Consider the following 12037-nt stretch of genomic DNA (forward strand, 5'->3'; position numbering starts at 1 on the left):
AGATGTGCAGTTATAAATAACTTGGGCTGATCAGTGATATGTTAAGTTTGTCCTAATTCAACCTTTTCGAATGTATCCACCGTTGTTTTAATTTTGTTTTTATAATACTTATTCATTGTGTACTTTTGTACATAAACCTAAGGTAAAGTATTATTTTTTATTATTATCTTTTACTAATAAGGCAAAACTTCTGAAGTTTGGTATGAGAAAGGACTGATAGGAGGAGATATCATTATGTATCAACTCAATTTTGAGGGTGAAGTGAGTAGCAAAGTTGAGAGTATGGAGCACAGAGGGGAGTGGGGAGGGGAGGGAATTGATGGTGGCAAACAGGTGACGGGGGTAGAAGGATTGGGAAGAAATGAGCCTTGAAGTAGGACTGTAGAGAGTGTTAGGGAATACATTTAAGAAGAGAGAATAATCTGGAAGTGAAGGAAATCAACATGACATGAATAACCTAGAAAGTGCAGCAAGGGAAAAGAAGGATTCCAATGCCAGCAACTTGCAGGCACCCAGGGTATGTGGGTGAAGAAAGAGATCCTCAAGAGAGAGCAGCAGAAGAGGTGATATTGCCAGGGGATAGCCAGGTTTCAGGAATGGCAAGCAGGTCAAAGGTTCTAGAGATAAAGAGATCATGGATCGAGGCCAGTTACTTGCGTACTCACCTGGCATTTTAGAGAACACAGGGTAGCAGGAGGGAGAGAAGAGGACAGATGTGGATGAGGTGGTTGGGGTTGCTGGATTGCAAGGGTGGATAGTATTTTGAGCATGGAGCTTGACAGGGAAGTGGGGAATGGGATGAGAAACAGAATTGGTATGGGATCCCACAGTGAGCAAAGGAAGGGGGGAGGGAACTACTGTGGTTGGGAAAGAAGTGGAGATGGGGCTGATCTCAAGAAGCATGGATGGGAGAGAGAGCCAGGTAAGGGATGGAATGAGGAGAGGGGTCTATATTCAACCTGCATTGTACAGCTTCAATAAATGAATAACACATGCCTCAGCTTTTCCAAACAAACAAGCAGGTAAAAATAATGGGAATGCTGCTTTAGTATGGGGGAGTTGGGGTATATGAAGGCGTGTAAGTTGCAGCTAGCCATACAGTAAAATTTTAGGATCAAAAGGGTTCTGCTCTAACAGGATTCAAAATGTGCCCACGATATATCTTATATATCTGTAAATGGGCAGCACAGTGGCTTAGTGGTTAGCACCATGGCCATATATGTGCTGCACTACCCATTTTTTCCTCTTATCAACTTTATTTGTTAATAAGCTAAGCTAAAGCTAAAGTTGCTTTATCCTGTGAGGAGTGAGTGTGAGTTGATTACAGAGAGGATGATAAATAATTAATTTACTGAAACAATGACGCTGGCTAGAGCTGATGTGTTAAATAATTCAAACAATGATTAAAAATATCAATCTTGAAGTCTACTGGATCATTATATTGAGAAACAAACGTTATATTTTCCTCAAGAAACTCAATTTCTTCTTCCAAAGCAACTGAGTTTCTTGAGCTAACTTTCTAGAACCAGTGGCCCTCCAGCTGTTGCTGAACTGCCTCTATTAGAATGATGAAGCAGAGACTGCCAACCCATGTTACAACTGCGCTTTGTAGTCAACTGCATCATAAAAATAACAACAAGCACATAATAACAGAATCTGACACAGTATCCCCTCAACAATTGTGAGAAAGCCACATTCTTCTGCATATAAACTGCACTGCAATCCATTCTACATGTGATACCACTTCCCCAAGTGTTCAGCCTGTAATACAAACCAATCGAACAGTAATAGAGACTACTGTCAGTTGTCTAGCATAAAATACTGGTACATTGCACACCACTACCTACACACTAGCAACCTGCACTGTTGATATCACCTAATTAACATGTTTTACAAGCATGCTCCTCTCCATAAGCAGACCCCAAGAGCTGATATGTGCAGACAGTGTTCCTGGCCTCTGACAGAGGAAGTGGGTGGGCTTATGAGTAGGAGGACCTGATCAGAAGCCGCAATCTCTTAATTGGCCTGGCCCTCCTGCTCATACCTCACCCACGCCACACAGACAGTTTTCAGTCACACCTGTAAGGAGAACGAAAGAACCTTGGGAAAAATTAGTGTGGGATCTTTTACGTATGTGATTGTGCGGCTTAAATGGGTTATATGCAGCTATCACCCACGCAAAAAACACATAAAAGTTGCTCTTACTACCACCCCTCCCTCTAGAATGTAACTTTTCACAGGCAGGGTACACTCTACCCATTGTCTCATGCCTGTTTACTGTCCATCTCCCTTGTATGTCCTATCATGTCTTTTGTTACATTCTCATGTATTTGTGATTTTGCTTACTGTATTAGTTATGTCTTATTTGTATTTGCACAATTGTCCAGTGCTATGGAATCTGTGGCACTTTATAAATAAATAATAATAATACCCATCTTATCTCTAGCCAATTTTTTCCTGGGTACCAGCTGCATACCTTCCAACCGTCCTTAATAATGCAAGACAGTCTTGGGACGGTGGGACAGAACCCTCAGATCAACAACAGACATCTTTGTGGTGGTAAGTGGAGGTATGTCCCATACACTGTGCTGGGTGCACCTGCCACTGGTGTGCGTGGCAATGAATGGGTATTTGAAGGGAAGGGAAAGGGAGGGAAGGGGAGTAAAGGTCAGCCTAGCATTTCAGAAGTGCTAGGCATGCCCCATCATGATGTGGCCATGCCCACCTTCAAAATCCCGATTCATGGAGCTGCAAAGTTGGGAGTTATGCTACTGAAACTTAAGTAGAACTCCCTGTTCTCTATGGACCTTGTCATCCACTATGCTCAAACCTAGAAACTGCACTGAATGCAGTACTAAGTTTTAGGTGCTACACTCTACTTCTCCAATTTTCCAATATGTTAAAGGTACATCAAACTTAAAGCTGTAGTAAGGTGGTGATGCAGTCCACTCCCTTTTCCACACAGAAAACCGGTGTTGCTGCATGCTGCCTTTTTTCCCATGGCTTGTGATTGTGGCTTATGATCGGTCCTCCCTCCTATTCCCAGTTTTCAACTGTGGCTGTAAGAGGAGTGGATGAGCTTGGGAAAAATGTCTGTATGGGGCAACCCAGGTGTGGAGACTACCACCTTTTACTAGGAGCTAGTACAGCTTTAAGCTTATTCAATATTAAAGGGTGTATGATAGCTAGCACAAATGTAAATTTTCTCATAACTTGCAATGCTTGAGGTTTTTGACATTGAATTCAAGTTATTATTCTGGATTCTTATCCATTTACTTACTAATAAAGGATGACTTAAATGTCATCCAATAAGCTTGTTGAAAGGAAGTTATTATGCTGTATACATGTTTGTGAATACTACTAGTATTTTTTATATAAATACTGTGTATACAGTTTACAGATCCTTTAAATGAATAACCTTAGGTGTAGAAGGTTACAGATGCATAATCTCAGATACAACTTGAACTATTAGTCTATTTATTAATAGTATTTTGCATGTTTCTAAAATACTACTTACAGTAATTTATCAAACATTCTGCACAATAGATCAGTCACATTTGCTGGGACAAAAGGCAGGATGTAACAAGAACTTTCTGATAGTTTTCTGAGTCATAAACTACACATTTTCTTTTTATCCTCTATTACTTTCAAAGTCTGCCAGAAATCTATAGCACTGCACGATATGATTAACACATTTACTTCTAAGTGAGTGAAGGCTAATCTATAAGTGTAGCAATATTAAATAATAGAGAACACTGGGTTCCAGTTACAATTTGTTGCTTATATCAGAATAAAAATTTAAGTTATGGAATATAATACTGCATATGTTAATGTGAGCTACAATATACTTTAATTTGGCACTAATCACTACTACTGAGGCAGGGCAGAATGCATACATAGATAAAAGAGACTGTTGATTGCATTTACACAGAAAATAGAAATTACATTAAATGCTACAGAAAACATCTAGCAGCTGTACTCATACACACTAGTGGAACTACAGGTATTGACAGTAGCACATAGTATACTTAGTAAATTATCTCTTCAAATTTTACAATGCCCCTTCCTGGTGTGCCATGCATAAAACAGACCTCTTCCTGGTGTGCTGTGTATAAAGAAAACCTCTACTTCATACTTGCCAACTGTCCCGGAATGACCAGGAGACTGCCGAAATTCGGGTAGGTCTCCCGGACTCCCAGGAGAGCGGGCAAGTATCCCGCATACGGAACTCACTCATCAAAATGACGCGATTCGCAGTGAATCGCGTCATTTTTGCCACACCCCCACGACAAACTTTGCACCTTGGCAAAGCCATGTTGCATTGCAGGGGAAGGTAAAGTTGAAATGTGGGAACAGATTTATAATTGGGGTAGGACACATCCGAGATCAACTTTAAATTTCAGTGTAAAAATAAAATTATCAAGTATTTATGTGCTAAATGACAAAAAAGCCAGTATGTTCCTTACGTGCAATGTAATAAGCTAATTTGCCCTCTTGCATCGTAACATGGTTTGTCCAGGATTAAATAACCAATGAAGAAATGTAAAACCATTGTAATGGTATCTTGACACAGAACAGCAGTGTTAATTCAAATATGTGTGATATTTTTCCACTAAATCGCTGTATTTTTAACTAATAAAAAATTAATGTAAATATTCACCAGCAGCTCTTCAACTTCAATGGTGCACATTATTAATTATGTAGAGTAAATACAAGCTGTGATCTATCAGATAGCAGATATTTGTGAAGATTTGCAAACTGAAGACTAACTGCTATACTTGCATTACAATAGTACCACCTGATCTTGACAGAAGCTTACTAAACAAAGTTATCAATACTGAATAATTTTTACGTATGTGACAATTTACTGGTGTGATAATATCCAAAGCTTTAGAAAACATTCTTAAATGTTTTTTTTTTTTAATTGACAGTATAAAGTATTTTAATAGTTCCCAAGTGACTTATAGAAATAAGCACTTCTAAACAGTTATAATTATGGACAACTAGTTACCTGCATTATCTTAGGCAATCATAAACTCTATTCCTTTGGTAGCTAATTGGCATATTTTAGTTTGTAACATTAAGGTCACTTAACCTCTGAAATCACAAATTATGCTTTTACTAGAGTTTATTAAAGACACATTACCCTATTTACACAACATAATGTAACGAAGTATCATCTACTTAAGTGAAAAGAGTGTTTTGACAGTGTTATTAATAAATGTGAATGTTGCATTTTCCATGTAAAATGTAATGAAATACAAATACCCCCATATCTATCAATTAACTCTTTATAAATCAATTAGGAATCTTCTTTCCTGCAGTAGTCTAATTGGAAATGACAAATAAGTAATACATCTAGATGACCACGACATGACAATATAAAGACGCATCGCTAATGAACTAAGTACTATCAGCTGCAGGGTTCAATATGACAGCAGCTGAACAGGAGCAGCTAGATGGTGCTGATGGACTCTCATCATCATCACAGTGTACACCAGGCCTCCAGTGCCCACAAAAGATACACTGATAAGCTTATTGGGACATGCGTTCAAGTCGTTAGATCGCGTCTCCATGAGGTGTATTCCACTTATGGATACACGCCCTTACTCAGGGGCAGGCTGGGCTGGGGGGCAGGGGGACATCATTATTACTATTATTATTATTGTTATTATTACTGCAATGATATACTTTTGCTCACGGGTAGACAGATTACAGGCTAGTATAAATAGTATAACAGGATATTAAAGAGCATTTAAAGCTGCTATTTGAAATTAATATATATTAAAGGCAGTGGGCCACACTAACAAAGCGTAAAACAGACGTGGAACAGTGCGAAATCCTCTTTGGCGTGCCCATGCCTATCAGTTTGTGCCAGTGCACCTAGATCTGCCAAAGTTCATGGGTTTGTGGAGCAAGATGGCGGCAGCTGTGGAAAAGTAGAAGCATGGACTTATCAATAGGAGGTGTTAAGCAGAGTGAAAGTGTTTCTAGCAGAACACCAGTGATAAGATACAAAAGGGTGCAAAGGGTACATTTTGCTGTGTGAGGGGGTGTACAGCCAGTTCCACATCCAAAAGGACTTGATTTTACCACAAGCTCAGAACTTTGTGGAGATCAAGCTTCATCTTATGCTGGGATGCAATTTCACCTTACAGTTTCACTTTGGCAGAGGAACTCATTTCCTGGTGCACATTGCCCAGAATAAAGAAAAAACTTCAACCACATAAAAAGGGCCACATGTAATAAATGTGGTCAGAATGACCTTTCACTCTCCTGATCAATTGAGAGCAAAAATAAGGCTAAACTGAGCAGTAGTTTAGGAGAAAAAAGGGAAAACTTTCATTTGCTAAAGGGGTAGTTGAAAGGTGGTAGGGGGTAGACCTTTGATATGAAGTTTACACTTTTGCACAATTTGCCTCTTCAGATTTTTCTACCTTACTGTAAACTTCTACCTTGATCTCGGTCATTGATGTCAGAAGAGGTCAAATCACTGCAGGCTCAGCTTTTTGATCTGTACAAGACCTCAAGACAGATCAGGATCAGGATGCCATCCTAAAGATATGAGAGGGGCTTCAGTTGTCTACTGTCTACTGTGCGGTGTAGAGGTAATACTTTAATTTTTAAAACAGTGGCATTGGAAAGTCAGCTTAACACCGAACAATGTATTTTCCTGTATTGGTTCTCATATTCTATCTATTCTTGTAGCATCATTGGTGGCAGAAAATGCTGGTGTTTCAGTCCAGGGATTGTTATAAAGAAAGTTGTTGTAAGACCGAGCCTCCAACTCCAACTACCTTAAAGAAATCAACCTTCAAGTTTCTATTTCTGATGCACAGTCTCCTATATCTAAAATAAAATTGTGTTAGAATGGAGTGGCGTAGTTGAGGTAAAGTTGCAAACAAAGCGACAGTCATCCTCTTTATTTCCACACTCAATAATCTGCTGCCGAGAATCATCTAACAGGCACCATGGGAACTATCAGCTGTAGGTGCCTATAACATATGGGTTTTCCCTTCAGCTGGGACCAGAACTGGTAGATTATGAATTACTCTTCTTTTCATACATATACTCTTTTATTGTTTGATGTTTGGATTACTTTAGAAGTTAAACTTAGGTGACTATGGTGTCTAATACCATGTATTGTGAAACTGAAAACATTCTGAAATCCGATAGAGATGCTTGTGTGCCATCACCTTTGGATACTGTGTTTACTTAAAATGAAGTGGAAACTAATTCTATATTGTCCAGAAGTTTTACCCAGCTATGTTATTAGAAAACAAAACACTGGGCTAAGCAAACTTCACAATACTTTGATTAAGCCTCAGCCTGATTAGTCATAGTAATTTCACACTAAACTCACAGCTGAGATTTTAAAACGAGTGGCTTACAATGGATTAATGCCCAGCAATAGCTTTACCTCATGATACAACAGCTGAGCTAAATTGCCACAGAGTCAAAATCACAGAAGGCAGATTTTTAAATGTATTTCATTACTGAATTAAAAAAAGAAAGTTCGTAAACATAAAACACCACTTTTAGAAAAGACTTTCCTATACATTTGTTACAATTTATGGCACTTGCCTACTCTCCCGGAATTACGGGGTAGTTCTCCCAGATCCCCAGGTGAGCAAGCCATCCTCCCGTAACCCACCCACCTCTTAATGAATTGGGATGGACAGTGGCCCTCAAAGACGCAATTTGCAGAAAATCACGCCATTTTTCTATGTGTTGCATGTGGTAGGGGCCAAATTAAGCGAATTGTCACATCACGCCCCGCCCAATGGGTGCCACGTCACTTTCCTTTTGGTATCTCTCGGAGGGGAGTTAAATAAATTTGTCCAGCATACTATAGAGGCATGTTGGTCCCCTGTTATCTATTAACTTACCAAACTACCAAGGGTTATTGATGAACATAAATTACAAGTGAGATATAGAATTTCCATAAGAAAAATGTCTGCACATAATACCATACTTGCCAACTTTATTTAAATCCTCTCCGAGATAACCTGGAGGGAAGGTCACATGACAACTGTGGTGGTGGTGATCACTTCACAGCGCCAATGGAAAGGGGACAAATGGCATGATTAGCCATGATTCACGTCATTGCGGTCCCCTTTCCCCCCCACTTCAAAAGGAAGTGAATTGGTTATGGGGGGGGGCTTGCTCTCCCAGGGTTTGAAAAAAACTACCCAAAGTTGTTGAGTTTTCCCGATTATTCCAGGAGAGTAAGCAAGTATGCATTGTACACAAAAGGGGTCATTTATAAATCACAAAAAATATGTGTGTGCAGCACCTACTTTAATTCACAATGCATTAAGATACATGTTCAAATTACTCATTTTCATTATTCCCTTAATGCAATATTTTCTGTGGATTCTTTTGATCTGTGACTGAAGGGAGGTTTTAAGCTTTGCAAACAAGCAATAAATAGACTTTTCTGACGCTTGTACACACCTTGCTATTCAATGAACAGATTTACTTTTATATGGTGATATCACTTAGATAAGAACGTGCCGTACTAAGAAAACTTTACAACAGCCAACCCGACCCTTTGTTTACTTTGTATTATGAGACTTTTATTTACTGACCATGGAATTTTAATTTCAGGTAATATTTACTCCTCTGAAGTAACTGTTGATTTTACAGGATAAAGATGTTATGTTGAACGGCTGGGGATCAACGGTATGTATTGGGTGTCATCTTTTACACGTCAACTTGTAGAAACAACCATTGCACAATTCTAAAGGATTACTTGTAGATGAGACTATGAGGAAGTTCATCCTGCACTTGTTGCATCATGTTAGCTTAACATCAGCAACAGTCTTATTATTTTCAGTGTTTCATTTACACAACACAAAACTGTAACTGTAATATCCATAGCATCATTAAAGGGAATGTTCCATTATACCCAACTTTTCAGTAGCTCATATCATTCTGGTTTTACTTAGCATAGAAATTAAGACCTCAATATTCAATGCTACACTAGCAGTTAGGCAGAAACATGAGTCATGGACAGGAACATAACCAACATTTTGCCATTTTTTGCAATGTAGATGTGTGCAGTGAAGACATGCAACCAAGCAGTGGCTTACTAGGTGGAGATTGCTGCTGTATTTGTGACATCAATGCAAGCCTCTTCCTGTTTAGCGAGAATAGCTGGATATACCATTATACTACAAGGTACTCTGGGAGAAGAAGCCATTTGAGGAGGTAGAAGAATGACAGGTCTAATTAACGTAGTACTCATAGCATTTGTACAACCATCTGCACAGGTATGTTGCTCCAGGTTACATTCCCCAGCCTACGAACTGTGTGCAGTGCACAAGATCAACACCAGGGCCATATTTTCCATTGGGCACGATGGGCAGCTGCTCGGGGGCCCCACAGGCAAGGGGGCCTCATAGGCACGGCTCTTAATGAGAATAAATAATACTGCAAAAGAAAAAACCTGCAAAAAAAACCTACAAGGGTCCCTGAGCAAGTACATCTATCTATCTCTATATATCTATATCTATATCTGTATCTGTATACATCTATATCTATATCTAGGGGCCCCGGTGCACGGCCCATAATGTTGTTAAGATGGCCCTGATCAACACATCACTATGAGGACTGCAAGGTTTACTCACAGGTGGTGTACAATAACGCACACACTTTTATTTTCCTTCAGTGAAGGACTTTTTGGCTCCTTTTAGCTGACTTCACTTATTGGTTGCCCTGTATGGAGAGAACTGATATAGTGATTTCAAGAGTTACATTTGATGTACAAGTCTTTCATAGATATTCAAACACAATGCAACTTAATTATCGAGAGTTCAGCACATAACTTCTAAAATACATTAATTTGTCGGAATTTTATGAATTTAAAACCACTTAAAAAATTGAGTATGTTAAACAGGTTTGATGATGTTTAAACTGGGTCAAAGTCAAGTTAAATTAGAATAATTTTTGACGTTTTATGAACAGCAAACCACAAACGATTAAAGACGAACAGTGTTCACAATTGACTTTAAAAAATGTTAAAATACTTTTTATATTGATTAAAAATATTATTTTAATTGTGTTTATAAAAAACCAAAACAAAAAAACAAAAACGTATTTAAACCCGCATCGTGAATCTTAAACGAAATAGGCCAATTTTGAAGACTAATGTGAACTGAAAACGGAACTGCACATTTCAAACTGGGTCATAGAACTAGTGAAATTCTATATCTTTTCTAATCGGTTACAATTTTTCGAGCATCTATTCTAAAAACTTTTCTAAAACCTGTAAAAGGATTGGTCTACTGGATTGTCCTGTCAAACCAAAGATACTGAAATCGAAAAGAATCATTTAATGTAGTCAGATATTACTCTGATGCCCAAATGCCTTGTTCTCCCAGAGTACCTTATATATTGCGCCAGAAAATTCTGTAGCCCTTTACAATTGGGGACAAACACAGTAAGAAAACAATACTGGGTAATACAGACAAGACGACCTTGCTCGCAAACTTACAATCTATAATTAAAAGTTTGTTTGCATGGATTATTTATGTGGGAAAATCTTCATTCATGTTGGCCCATTGAGTATTTTGCTTCTATAAAAATAAGTTATTTATTACCATTTATATAGCACCAACATATTATTACACAGTGATTTATAGAGAATGTTTCATCATTCCTGTCCCTGTGAAGCTTACAGTTTAAATTCTCTAACACACACACGTTAATGTTGCCAGCAACCAGTATGATTTTTGGACTGTGTGAAGAAACCAGGACACCCGTAGAAAGGGGCAGAGTACACAAACTGCACACAGAATGGAACTAAGAGCAACTGGCCACATAGAATAACCTTAACCTGTTTAGATTTCTTTTTTTATCAATATGATTTACTTGATGCTCTTCTATTAAAACACATGCTAAGTCTGATTTACTGGGTTGCAGATTAAAATCATCATTTACTATTCCATCACATAAAAGATTAGGAAACACATAGCAAACATCTCTCCCAAGAGCAAACATACTTGTCGGTTCAGCTGTGATATGACTTTATCAAGCTCTAGGATTTCAGTTGTATGTAAATACTACCAAAGGTCATTTGCTAAACAGAAGTTTTTGCTTTAATCTTGGAAGACTGGCACCCCGTATGTTGTGCCATTACCATGTTCTATGTTACCTGTCCAGTAATTGTGCTATTTAATCACTGCCAAAGCTAGCACTGAAAGTACAAAAACCATTGAATTTAAATAATAGGATTATGGCCATTGCAACCACAGTGAATGAAAAGGGAATGTCTGCCAATTACACTTTGAAAAGGAAAGGTAATTATTCATCCCAAATGAGTCAACAAGGTTAAAAAGGTAACAACACTTTTTGCCTCAAGACTATTTTCGTGTGTGTGTGTGTATGTATGTATGTGTGTGTGTGTGTGTGTGTGTGTATGTGTATATGTGTGTGTGTGTTAGTGTGGATAGGAGATAAAATCAAGGAGATTAATACTGCAGAATAACAGCACAAGTTCCGAAAATGTTCCCTCATGAGGCAAAGAAGCTAAGTGAAGGCCGTGCCCAGGTGTGACGAAAGTTCACAATGTGAGGCAACTTTCCATATAGGACAAGTGTTTTTATATGCTCTCTTCTGAGCAAAATGTAACATTTTCACACTAATGTAGTGTACCAGGCCATATGTAAAAAACATATTACCATAAACTTGACAGCTCCTCCTTAGCAGTACAATGGGTGGCAAAATTCTAGAGAAAAAAAATTCTAGTTACTAAAACTACATGCTAAACAAGTACCAATATGTCCCCCAAAGTGTGTTTTAGTAATTTATTTTATGTAACTAATGCATGTAAAAAGATTCAATTACATGATCAACCCAACTGACACTTTAAATTGAAAGCTGTGGGTATTGCGTATATTTGGGGGTCTGGTTTGATTACTAGCAAATTAAAATAATTTCCTCAAATTTACATTAAAATAATACAGATTGGTATTTTGAAGTATATTCTTGCATCTGTGTTTGATACTAAAGCTAGGTACACACTACAAGGTTT

General features: G+C 38.2%; 1 protein-coding gene across 2 annotated transcripts in view; it reads right to left on the minus strand.

The window, feature by feature from the left end:
- Nucleotides 1-12037, minus strand: part of BMPR1B (bone morphogenetic protein receptor type 1B) — a 349352-nt gene that overhangs the window by 312961 nt on the left and 24354 nt on the right. The gene's annotated exons all lie outside the window — the stretch shown is intronic.

This window comes from Mixophyes fleayi, chromosome 1 (genome assembly GCF_038048845.1).
Source record: "Mixophyes fleayi isolate aMixFle1 chromosome 1, aMixFle1.hap1, whole genome shotgun sequence".
Lineage (NCBI taxonomy): Eukaryota > Metazoa > Chordata > Amphibia > Anura > Limnodynastidae > Mixophyes > Mixophyes fleayi.